The sequence below is a fragment of the Erpetoichthys calabaricus genome, chromosome 1 (genome assembly GCF_900747795.2).
Source record: "Erpetoichthys calabaricus chromosome 1, fErpCal1.3, whole genome shotgun sequence".
Classification (NCBI taxonomy): Eukaryota; Metazoa; Chordata; class Cladistia; order Polypteriformes; family Polypteridae; genus Erpetoichthys; species Erpetoichthys calabaricus.
In genome coordinates this window covers 223862078-223874954 of record NC_041394.2, presented here as the reverse complement: position 1 = coordinate 223874954, position 12877 = coordinate 223862078, and the positions used below count along the sequence as shown (strand labels likewise).

The 12877-nt window shown below is 37.9% G+C and overlaps 1 protein-coding gene across 4 annotated transcripts in view; it reads left to right on the top strand.

Annotated features, from left to right (window-relative positions):
• The window catches only part of tafa5a (TAFA chemokine like family member 5a), a 719776-nt gene that overhangs the window by 640315 nt on the left and 66584 nt on the right, over positions 1–12877 (top strand). The window lies entirely within an intron of this gene.

Sequence of the window (12877 nt, the reverse complement as noted above, 5' to 3'; positions counted from 1 at the left end):
GAGGAAAATTGGGAAGATTTTGTTTAGAAAAATTTCTAATTTGGAAATAGCAGAAAAATTGTGTTGATGGGAAATTCAATTTGGAGTGTAATTGTTCATAGGATGGAAAGACGTTATCTATGTACAAATCTGTAAGCGATTTAATCCTGTATGTTTTCCAAACATTAAAAACTGTTAAGTCATGACAGGGTGGAAAAAGGTAGTTATCGTGCAGAGGTGCCGCAGATAAAAGCTTCTCTATCTTCCTATATTGCTTCTATATTCTGAGTGAATGAAGCATAATTGGGATGTTAATATATTGACGAAAACTTGTATTTACTGAGAAACAAAGCAAGGAATATACAGAAGTACTACAGAACTTTACTTCTATTGCAGACCAAGCCTGTGTGTGTTTTTCTAATTGTGTCATTGTCCAGGTTTTTATAGCTTGTATATTTGCGGCCCAGTAATAAAATTGAAAGTTAGGTAGTGCCATGCCACCTTCTGCATTAGGTCTTTGTAGAGTTGCCCACTGGATACGTGGATGCTTTGAATTCCAAATAAATGAGGTTATGATTGAATCTAATTTCTTAAAAAATTATTTGTTAATGTATATTGGGATACTTTGAAATAGAAAAAGAAGTTTAGGAAGGAAGTGTTAATTTAATTAGTCTTGTATATCCTTATACCTTTCTGGCTAAAGGTAGGTGCTGATTTTGATGTTTTAATAGAAAAGCTATGTGAGTTTTAAGATTTTCCTATGGAAAAGTTATGTGAGAGTCAAAACTGTGGGAGGAGGAGAAGATGATACAGAATTAAAAATGAAAACATTTAAAAACAAAAACAATGCCATTATTATTGTTTTTATGGAATTGAATGACACAGTAATTAGTGGTACTGCTTTCCAGCTGCACAAGGCTGGATTCAAAACACTGGTCTGTCATTGTCAGAATGGATTTTTCTATGAGTGCTCTAGTTTTCCTTCCACATGTCAGACATGTAACTTAATTTGAAATGTGACTCAGAGTTGACTTGTGATCCAGGTTTGTTTCCTGCATCATGGCATGTAGGGATAGGTTCTGCCATCCAGAATCTTCACTTAGACAAAGCAGATAATAGGTAATAGCTGAATGAATAAATGTTGTAAAACAGATAAGGTTGCATACATGTATAGAAGATTTGGAAGGTCAAAATGTCCTTGGAATCACACACATTAAATGCTACCCCCTAGTACACATGCCTCTTGGAAATTTTCTGGATTCACTTGGCTTTTTGAATGCACAAGTAAATATGAGCAAACCACAACTGCAAAAAAGTCACTTTGTACATTATGAGCTTGATTGCAAAACATTTTATGGCAAGGCCACTGTGAAACTGCCAGATTTGAGTGTATTAGAAAGGATCAAACTGTTAGATGGTGGTGTGTGATGGAAGTGTATCTTTTATTGTAGCTGTTGTAAGCTAATTTTTCGAATTCCGTAATTGAGATCAAGATGATAGCTAGAAATGCAGGATTTATTGCATAGCTGACATTTGTCTTGCAGATAATAGTATTATAATATGACTGGCCATTCTTTTATAATTTTACCTTTGTGCTAATTCAACCTATCAGATGTGAATATGCTAATGCTTTTCTCAAGTGCAGTATTGTTTTCAAAGAGTTGTATTTGTATGTACTTCCCCATAAAAAAAAAGTACTTTGAGAATATTTTATACTTGTATGTACAGTATGTGTATGTATACTATATACACTCAATCTTTAAAAAAATACTTTGAAGAGCCACATTTTACCTCAGAACCAGTAACATAAAGTGTATGAAATGTGACAGACACACAGCACAGTTACAAAGATGGAGACACATACTGTAACTAAGCCAATTAAATCTTGAACATCTTACCAGATAGGTATTGTATATACAGTAGTTAATCAGATAAATGCACTTATTTTACATGGGCAGAAATAGTAGATGGGCAATGATTTAGTGACAAAAAGTGCCACAGCAGATTGCGAACACAAGACAAATAATAGAGAAGTATCAGTAACTGTTTTAATGGCTGTCATCTGTGTATTTTTGTGGAAATGATTAACAAATCAGGACATGCTAAAGTAAATTAATGAGTCTTCAGCCTTGGATTTAAGTACTGAACTCATTGTGCATCTCTATCACCAGCTGTGGTAAAGCACATTTTGGGGTGTGTGGTAGTGTGTGGATTTTTAAATAAACAGTGCTCTCCGGATGGTTGTGCACACATGTGTTAGCGCAACCTTGTGTCCCTGAAGTGGGTAAATTAGCTGATCGCATATTCATGTGTAGGCATGTTCAGTTCATCCGGCTTCCTCATTATTATTCTGTGGGGCATCATCATGGCACTGGCATCCACAAAAGAATAAAAGTGCACCTAAGCAGGTTAGAAAGAAATTGAAGGAAAAGTGGGGAAATGAAAGATGAACAAAATGCGTCAGGAGGTGAAAAGGAAAGGAAAGGAAAATAAGAAAGGAGTCAGAATGAAGCAGAGCAGGTGCGACAGAGAGGAGGCAAGAGGTTCCATACAGCAATGAATGGAGCAAGCAAATGGTCTTCACGAGAATGGGGCACTCCTGCTCTTCTGATGTATAACAAACAAAATGGGTGAGCAACATAGATGTGGTTGCACCAAGAAACATAATGGCTCATGTTGGTTTTTTTAACCTAGTTCCTTGGATTATTTATTTCCTGGAATATTTATCAGCTTTTAACTCCACCATGAACATTGTTTCTTATTATAGAGTATTTACTGAAAGAAGAAACCTGCACTACACCTTAAATATTGAATATATAGCATCCCATAACAAGCCACAGTACCTGCTGAAGGTAATAGAATAATTTAAAATTATTTGCTATCTCTTGCCTTATGTGGACCTTCAGTGCATTTCCTCTGTATTCACATGTGGCTGAATCTATCTACCCTGGCACTCGCATTTTTTTTTTACTGTATTCCCATAAAGCCTGCTTCTCAGACTCTCCCATTGTTTTTGAGGCACCTTTCTTGCCACCTGCCTGGTTTTATACTTTCCATCTTTGAAGGCGACACTCTTAGATTGAGCCTTTACTCCTCTTCGTGTGACTCACACTCACATTTCCTCTTTCATTATGTCACCAAAGCCAAACTGACCAATGAGATTGCTCTGAGGGACTGGACACACAAATCTTTTAATTTTATAGTTGATAGATTAAAGCACTAAGCACTTTGCACCAAAGGGCAGCACGGTGGCACAGTGATAGCGCTACTGCCTCGCAATAAAGAGGCCAGGGTTGGTGTCTCCTGCATGGAGTTTGCATGTTCACTCCATGTCTGCGTGGGTTTCCTCCTTATATACCAGTTTCCTCTCATAGTTCAATAACATGCAGGTTAGGTGAATTGCTGATCCTAAATTGGCCCTAATGTGTGGTTGTGGAGTGTGTGTGGATGTGTGTGTGTTCACACTGTGATGGACTGGCACCCTGTCAAGGGTTTTTTCCTGCCTTGTGCCCTATGCTTGCTGGGATTGAATCAGACCCTTGTGACCCTGTTCAGGACTAAGCAGGTTAGAAAATGACTGAATGACTGACTTTGCCCCATCTCTTGCTGAGTATGTGTGTGTCCTTATTGCCTAGCCCATCTCAGTCCATGATTATCAATGTTCCAGGTTCAAGGATAACCTGGGCATCACACCAGCACACAGACCAGACATCTTTTCAGTAAAGACTTTTTTCTGAAAAATGCTAAGCATTGTAAATAAACATGGAATTATCATTGCAAAGACACTAAATTGGTTCAACATTTTCAAAATAAAACTGATACAGAATTTTTTCAATTGGATTTCTTAGGGGGCAGCACGGTGGCGCAGTGGGTAGCACTGCTGCCTCACAGTTAGGAGACCCGGGTTCACTTCCCGGGTCCTCCCTGAGTGGAGTTTGCATGTTCTCCCCATGTCTTTGTGGGTTTTCTCCGGGTGCTCCGGTTTCCTCCCACAGTCCAAAGACATGCTGGTTAGATGCATTGGCGATCCTAAATCTTCCCTAGTGTGTGCTTGGTGTGTGTGTGTGCATGCCCTGTGGTGGACTGGCGCCCTGCCTGGGGTTTGTTTCCTGTATTGCGCCCTGGGATTGGCTCCAAGCTTTAGGCTTAACTGGTCCCAGCTGAAGTGTGAGTGTGCCTTGGTTAACTTGTTGGGGCCCAATAAAATGAAAGGGAGATTCAGGCAATGCATGAGTTGATGCACTTTATTTGTTTACTAATACTGTATCTTCAAATGTAAGGGACAACTTTCTTAGTGCCTTTATCAGCAGCTTTACTTTTCTTCACACCTCATCATTTGTCCTGTATTTAAGATATGGCTACCCTCTCATTCAATAACTTATGCAGACTTAGCACTGTGTATTTTACTCCAAAAAGATTAATGCAAATTATATATCAGTACCGTACATATAATCACCAATGAAACAAAATAGATATGATCCGACTAATTAGCTATCGTTGTGACGGCAAAGGTTGTGCCAAGGTCAACACCCTGTCACATAGAACACAATAATGACTGATTTTAAAATATGGACATTAGACAGAGAACACTCAGCTCACCATCACCAGCTCTGAACATTTTAAAATTCACGTTTTGTAAATTAATCCATAGTTCTCAGTGATGCTGTTAGTAGCCTTGCTAACACCAGGATTATGGGTAGCAGCTTGCATTCTATGAGATAGTCTGCTACCACTGTGTAGTTATTGTTGATTTAATGAGGATACAGAGTTGTCTACAGTGCACCTAAAGGTAGATTATATGATCAATAGCTGTGTAGGACCTACATGGAGTCATAGGAGCTAACATTGTTAATGTAGGTAAGTGTTCTAATATGTACATTTCAGAATAGAATTTTAAAATATGAAGAAAAAATGACAATGACGGTGCTCGGGTTTCCTCCCACAGTCCAAAGACATGCAGGTTAGGTACATTGGCAATTCTAAATTGTTCCTAGTGTGGTGCCTGGTGTGTGGGTGTGTGTGTGTGCGCCCTGCGGTGGGCTGGCACCCTGCCCGGGGTTTGTTTCCTGCCTTGCGCCCTATGTTGGCTGGGATTGGCTCCAGCAGACCCCTGTGACCCTGTAGTTAGGATATAGCAGGTTGGCTAATGGATGGATTTCTTAGGAGGCAGTCATTGGTCTTACAATAGATGCAAGAAGGTGGCAAGTGCCAGTTATGTTTATCATTGCTCCTACCCTCAGAACTAGCAATCACATCCAGTGGAACAGAATATAATTACTTACAGCCAACTGTTTAAATTCTATATACTTAAAACTCATTCTATTCCAGGAAGATAAATTTAAACATTTGGTAAAAGACAATAATAGGGCTTAACAGGAGAGCCCCAAAACTCATGTAATGTAGATCTGAATATGTGGTACATACTGTCCCACAAATAAATCAACCCATCATACAGAAGTCTGTGGCTAGTTATTGTATAGCTAAAATTAAAGTAACAATGAAAGTATTAAAAGATGCAATATATATTTTATCATTTAATATTTACAGCGGCGGCACGATGGCGCAGTGGGTAGCGCTGCTGCCTCGCAGTTGGGTGATCTGGGGACCTGGGTTCGCTTCCCGGGTCCTCCCTGCGTGGAGTTTGCATGTTCTCCCCGTGTCTGCATGGGTTTCCTCCGGGCGCTCCGGTTTCCTCCCACAGTCCAAAGACATGCGGGTTAGGTGGATTGGCGATTCTAAATTGGCCCTAGTGTGTGCTTGGTGTGTGGGTGTGTTTGTGTGTGTCCTGTGGTGGGTTGGCACCCTGCCCAGGATTGTTTCCTGCCTTGTGCCCTGTGTTGGCTGGGATTGGCTCCAGCAGACCCCCGTGACCCTGTGTTCAGATTCAGCGGGTTGGAAAATGGATGGATGGATATTTACAGCAGTTTTCCTCCATGCCAATGAACAGTTGACTTTTTTCACAAATAATGAAACTTGATTAGACCTTTTCAGAACTTTTGGTTTGGTGGCGGGTATGGTTCATGGAGCTTATCAAAGCAGTTTTGGGCACAAGGTAGGAACCATCCCCTTGTTATATAGCATGTGTACATTGCAGGCCTCCTCTCCAGTCAATCATATAAGACATTTTGGAGTTATCAGTTAGCCTAACAATGAATGTGCCTAGAAGTTGGAAAGGAAAACTGGAACCATGAAGCTGTAGTGCTCACCACTATACCATCATGACAACTTTTTTCTGTATGTATATGACAGAGAATATTTCTTTAAAGAGATTATAAAATATTTTTGTTTGTCTTTATATAATAAGATGTACATTTCTTATTGAAATTACTAACAAAGTACATGCATGTAATGCATGTAAAGCCTATGTAAAAAAGCCATGCTTACTCATTTACACAAATAATGTGAAAGAAAAATTAGATTGCTTAAGCTTTGGTTGTATGTAAGGACAAAACAAGTATGAATTAAGCCAATTCAATTTAAACTCAAATTCTTCTTCATCCTTTTCATATTTTCTCACTTTTTTGTGAGGTCAGAATGCCTGTTCAACCTTTTCCATACATTTCAGTCATGCTCCTCCAGCATCAAACCCTTTTCCTGTCTTTTACTTTATCCATTCACCTTTGTTTTAGCTTCCCTCACTTTCTCTTCCCTTGTTTTCCCATGCCCATCACTCTTTTGTCCATATATTCATTGTCTCTCATCACATGTCCATACTTTTTTGCCTACATTTTTCACCATTTTGTGTTAAGTGTGGTTGGGAATACTAGCCAGGTTTTTTTAAGCAAACATGAACAAACTGACATGATAGAAGCCATGGTAGACTGGTACAGTTGAAATATATTTTAATCAATGTCCAAAATGCATGAGGCAAGTGAAAAAACAGGCCAAAAAACAAAATATCAGGCAGAGAGGTTGAGTCTAAAAACAAGCAAATTGCTGTTAGCAGCTGGAACACTTGAAAAAATCTAAGACCTTAGGAGTATGAAACTAGAAGCTTTCACAATGGTAAATGATAGATAGATAGATAGATAGATAGATAGATAGATAGATAGATAGATAGATAGATAGATAGATAGATAGATAGATAGATAGATAGATAGATAGATAGATAGATAGATAGATAGATAGATAGATAGATAGATAGATAGATACTTTATTAATCCCAAGAGGAAATTCACATACTCCAGCAGCAGCATATTAATAAAAAATGATCAAATTGCATACCTCTAGTTAGGTCCCTGGTTTATTTCTAGAGTTCATCCCATCACGTTACTGAAACATGATTTACACTGCATAGCAGCAGACCCTGACAGTAGGGGAAGGGCAAAATACAGGCAAAAAGGGTTAAAGGCAGAGCCCAGGCCCGCTCCTGACAACAAACATTTGCACATAAATGTAAATAACATTTCAATAAACTGAGGATTATACATTCTGTTCTTCCTATTATAGTAAAGTATTACAAATAAGACAGATTAGACACATTGCAACAACCTGCATAGTTGCATGAACTAGATTTTCCATTAACATACAAAAATTATATTTTTTTATAGTAGGCTGATTCACTTTTACTAACTTAATTAAAATGTCAATCATTTAACCTTTAAAAATAACACATTTGAAAAATTCCACTGTTTCAAAATAGTTCTGCTATTTGAATGCTATTTCTATTTCGTAATGAAGTATAGCATGTATTGTGCAGGCTAACAAGGAATCTGAATTATATTAAAACAAATGGTGGAAGATAGATATAAAAAATGTTCTTACCAAATGAAATGTGATGGTCTTATTATTGCTTTCTGGAAGTTTCTCAAAGTGCACTGATACATAACATTTACAGTAATTTTATTCATTAAAGAAATGGCACAGCTCATTTCATTCATCCACAGTTGTTCATTTATTACATTCACAACAATGTGCTCATATTTCCATAACCACAGTTTTGTGTGATAAAAAGAATTTCACATCAATGTCAGTGTAATTTGTTATATCAAATGCTGGGTGGATTTTAATGAAACACACAGCAGAAATAAGACAGACCTTCAGTGGATCTGCGATAGATAATAATTTAAAAGGGAAGATTTATTTGACATGCCGAAGTTTGTGTCAAATCCTAATATCATTTGTGCATGCGTACATCAATGTTTGCATCTCCCCATATGCTTCAAGGATAGACTCAGGGCATCACAACACAGATTTGGACTAAATATGCTACAGAATGTTATGTTATGTCATGTTATGTTTTAAAGCATTAAAAAAAATTAGACTGTGTTACCTCAAGTTATATTTACTGTATATTTGGTCAGTCAGTAGGCACTCAGCCTGAATGGAACAACATTTTCTGCCATAAAATCAAATTCTGAGTATCACCAAGTTAGAACAGTTTCAAAATGTGGCTGGCAGAGTCTTGATTTGAACTAAATGTTGTTTATAAAATTACCCCACTGTGGGCTTATTTATAATAGCCTCCAGTTTGATATTGCATCATCTTGAAAGTTTTACTTAAGACTTATATACAGTTATTTGTTGAAACACTCCATAATTTTTGTCTACACAACCATATAAAATAACAGAAATCTTGCATTTTTAATATTAAAAAAACTTGTTCTCTGTGGACCCTCTTTTCACTTTATGCTTCCTCCACTCTGGCCATTCTGATAAGTTCATTTCTTTAGCTCCACGTGCCACTAATTTCAAAATCTACCTTTTCTCTCTGACTTGACAAGTTGACTGACAACTACAAGTTGGGAGGATTTTCTGTTCCATGTTTCAGCTACCAGTTTACTAGAATTTCAGAGAAAATACTTTTTTTTTTTTTTTTTTTAAGTATTTCTCAATACCAAAATGTATTTAATTAGTATATTAAAATAACACCCTGATTTTGTATCTCTGTCAGGAACAAAGTTGCCTGTTGTCACTCTGGTAGTCAACAAGTTAATAACTGCTGTACCTTCGTGTACCTTCCAGTTGTCGTTGTTCACGAAAGGTTTATAACATACAGTTAAGTTAGTGGTAGTTCTACCATAAACTATTAGTCTTGAAAGGTTTACATTTAATTCATCGTGTTATCCTGTGCTGTCCATTGATTTTATTACTTTAGTCTTCCACTTTTCTTTGTATCAATAACTGTTATTAATTCAAATGATCCTTTAGATACTTTCTCTAAAAATGTATGTCTAGATCCTGAAGTACCCAGAATCTGTCAATGCAATTTTTTTTCTTTTATTTACATTTACAATTTTAAATTTAAATTTAAAGATCAATTTGTGAATATTATGCAGCATGTTTTGTTTATTTGCTTTGCAAAGCACAATGTGTAAAGGATGTTGGATTGAGTGAAATATGGAGACGACCGGAAAGCTCCCAGTTTTCTTGTCAGGTTGTGCCAACTGCATCATTTCAGTTTTGTCCACAAAAAGTCATTTTATACAAAATAACTGGATTGTATATGAAATTACACATTCCATCTTTTCCACACGTTAAACATATTTTTTTCTTTTAATGATCAATTTATTTAACTTTACTGCTTTTAATGCAGATGAATTAATATTGTGAACTGAATGCAAATTATGTTTTGCATTGTTTTCCAGAAATTGTTGCCTGCATTGGTTAAAGAATTTTAACAGTTTCTTTAAAAATGTCTGTTATGTCAATGGGATGAGCAGTTTAAGAAGATATTTTATTATTTTGACAAAATACAAGTATTGTAGACATATTTGTAGACAGCTGGACAACATGTTGACAAAAAACGTATTATATTATTAACTGTTAAACAGTAAGCATTTTATTGTATACTAGCCAAACCGCGGCGTAGCATACGCCACATAATTATTTATTGATAGGTGAACACTTCCTGAACGACACAGTTGTCCAAATGGGGTGGGTTTGAGGATACGACTGTGAGTGAATGAAAAGATGGAACTCTGGAGAGAGCAACATACAATTGTCCATGACTGAAAACTGGTTTTGGCAGATACAGGCAATGTGTGTGTGTGTCTCTCTCTCTCTCTCTTGCGCCTGTGTGTGTGTCTCCCTCTCTCTCGCGCGCCTGTGTGTGTGTGTCTCCCTCTCTCTCGCGCGCCTGTCTGTGTGTGGCTCTCTCTCACGCGCCTGTCTGTGTGTCTCTCTCTCTCTCTCTCGCATGCTTGTGTGTGTGTGTCTCTATCGCGCGCCTACACAGATGAAAGCGACTCAGGTGAGGAGCTGGGGGCGGGGACATGAGCAGGCAGTACACATGCCTCGAGAGCGAGGGTGGACGCGGGAGAAAGCGACTCAGGATGTGTTTGATTAGGAGTTGGGGTCGAGCACATGAGCACGAAGTGCGCATGCCTCGGGGAGGAGGGTTAGAGTTGGTGGGCGGGGTTCTGTCTTGTGTACGTGCGTATCCTATGGTCGGACGACTTGGGGGATTATATATAGAAAATCAGCCTCAACCGAAAAGAACAATGAAAAGTCAACGTGGCTCAGAGGTGCATGTGGACTGTAGCAGGGACGAAAGCGACTGAGGCGGTGGTTGGTGAGGTGCTACGTGCCTCGAGAGCGAGGGTGGACTCAGGAGGAGGGTTAGAGTTGGCGGGCGGGGCTCTGTCGTGTGTATCCCATGGTCTTAGAGTTGGTGGGCGGGGCTCGGTGAGTTGGGGCGTGGCTCTGTCTTGCGTGCATCTTGCTTGCCATGGACTTGCGTGCGTCATGCTTGCCATGGTCTGGTCTCTGTCTTACGTGCCATGGTTGGCTGCTTAGTGAACTGTGAGTTGGCGGGCGTGGCTCTGTCTTGCGTATGTCTTGCTTGCCATGGACTTTCATGCGTCTTGCTTGCCATGGTCTGGTCTCTGTCTTACGTGCCATGGTCGGCTGCTTAGTGAATTGTTGGTGGGTGGGGCTCTGTGCGTTGGCGGGCGTGGCTTTGTCTTGCGTGCGTCTTGCTTGCCATGTCTTGCGTGCGTCTTGCTTGCCATGGACTTAGTGAATTATATATATAGATATTATTATCACATATTTGGTTTAGACTTTTAAGCTAACTTACATACAAGATAAGGGTAGAGAGCAATGCAACTGTTTATAGAGATTTTTTTACAGTTGGAGGACTTGCAGGTTAAGTGACATATTAGGGGTTAGATAGTTAGGTGGCATTTTGAATTGGTAATCTTGTCTTTTAAATGTAGTATGTTATCTACCACAAAACACTGCCTAGAGTAATATGAACTGACAAATAAGCATATGTACCACAGATCCAAGATGAAAGATGATGGCTTTTTTGGTCACTTGTTTAGAAACTTGAATAAAAAAAATTACAAGGATTCTGTGCTATTAGTATACATTTGATATATCCATCCTCTGTAGTGTCAGTGCCTTTCATAAAAACTAATACAGAATTCAGTAACCATATCAAGAATTGCTGCCTCTGCAATAATTGCACATATCTTTTGCTTTCACCACAGGTTTTCCTGACCTAGAAATAGTAAGTGTAGATGACTTTTAATCAGTAATTAAAATTAACATAACATAAACTAACACGTTGTTTTAGTTGCAGGCCCATTGCATTACACCTACAAACTATTATTCCCTGTTTCTTTTAATAAATACTGCAAAATTTGCATGGTGACATTTGGCCCTAGTAAGTGGAAGTGCAGATGCAAAATGCTTTGAATTTTAAATAGACCTGTTAGTATCATGCATATTATAGGAGAAATGTAATGGATGCAATTTTAATGAATTTTGGGAGATGGGATTGCAGTTGGTAAAGGATACATGCTCCCTGAAAATTTGTTCTTTTTTCTGCAGCCTCTGCTAAGAGCAAACATACTGTATGTCAAATCACTTAGCAAACAAATAAACTTTTAAATAGTTATGAAAAATTACTTTTAATTTTATTTACAGTAACTTGTTGAAACAAACAACTATTAAGACACATTAAGCAACTATTATGAATCTGCTTTACGGCTTTCCTAAAGCTGTATTTTTTGGTTTATGTTTCGTCCTTGTTTATTTAGTACTTGTTATTTATAATAGCATAATCAGAGATTGGGGTATCTTTTGCTGTACTTTCTGTCATTTATTTTCCTGCTCATACATGGTGGCTGCCATATTGCAGTTTCAACGAAGATTACTGTTAAGTCCATGATTGGGCATTAACTCTAAACATGACATCACCAGCTCATGACTATTTAAAATGATGGGATGCAGAATCCTAGTGTTGGATACTTTCTTAAAATAAACAAAATATTGTCCTTATCAAAGACAAACTATACCTAGTGTTAAGACTTTTTTTGGCTTAAAGATCATTTTGAATTTTGACTTTATTTCTGATAAGTTTTTGTTTTGATCCTTTAGTTTTCTTTGAGTTTCGTAGTTAACATACTCTCACTTGCCTCCAGGCTATACTCTTGTCTGCCCCATTTAATGTCCTGCCACTCCCTGATATCTCATGTACATTTTTTACCTTCAAATGTTCTTTTGGTCTTTGTGTTACTGGCATTTGTAACAGCATAGGCTCATTAGAATTGGGGTCCAAAAGTGAAAACAGGTATAGGGTTGGTTTCTTGGTTATTAGGTTTTTGACTGTTCAGTTGGCTCTTCATCTCAAATGAAAGGCTACAGTAGATAGAGCTCTGAAGCTACAAAGTATATTAGTGAAGAACACGATTAGCAGTTGGGTGCTATTTTTATTACTTAATTCTAATGTTCCCATAATCCAATAAATTAGTTAACATATAAACTTTCCTTAAGTCCCTTCCCGCTAAAGCAGTGCTCTATAAAATAATCTTTTACCTGACCTTCATCTTTTATATTTTTATGCTGTGTCTCTGTTTTGATACACTCATAGCATTTCTGCACATTTCTACATGATAATTCACATTAACTGAAATGCTTTTTGTAGTACAAGTTTAGGGCTTTTGTAAAG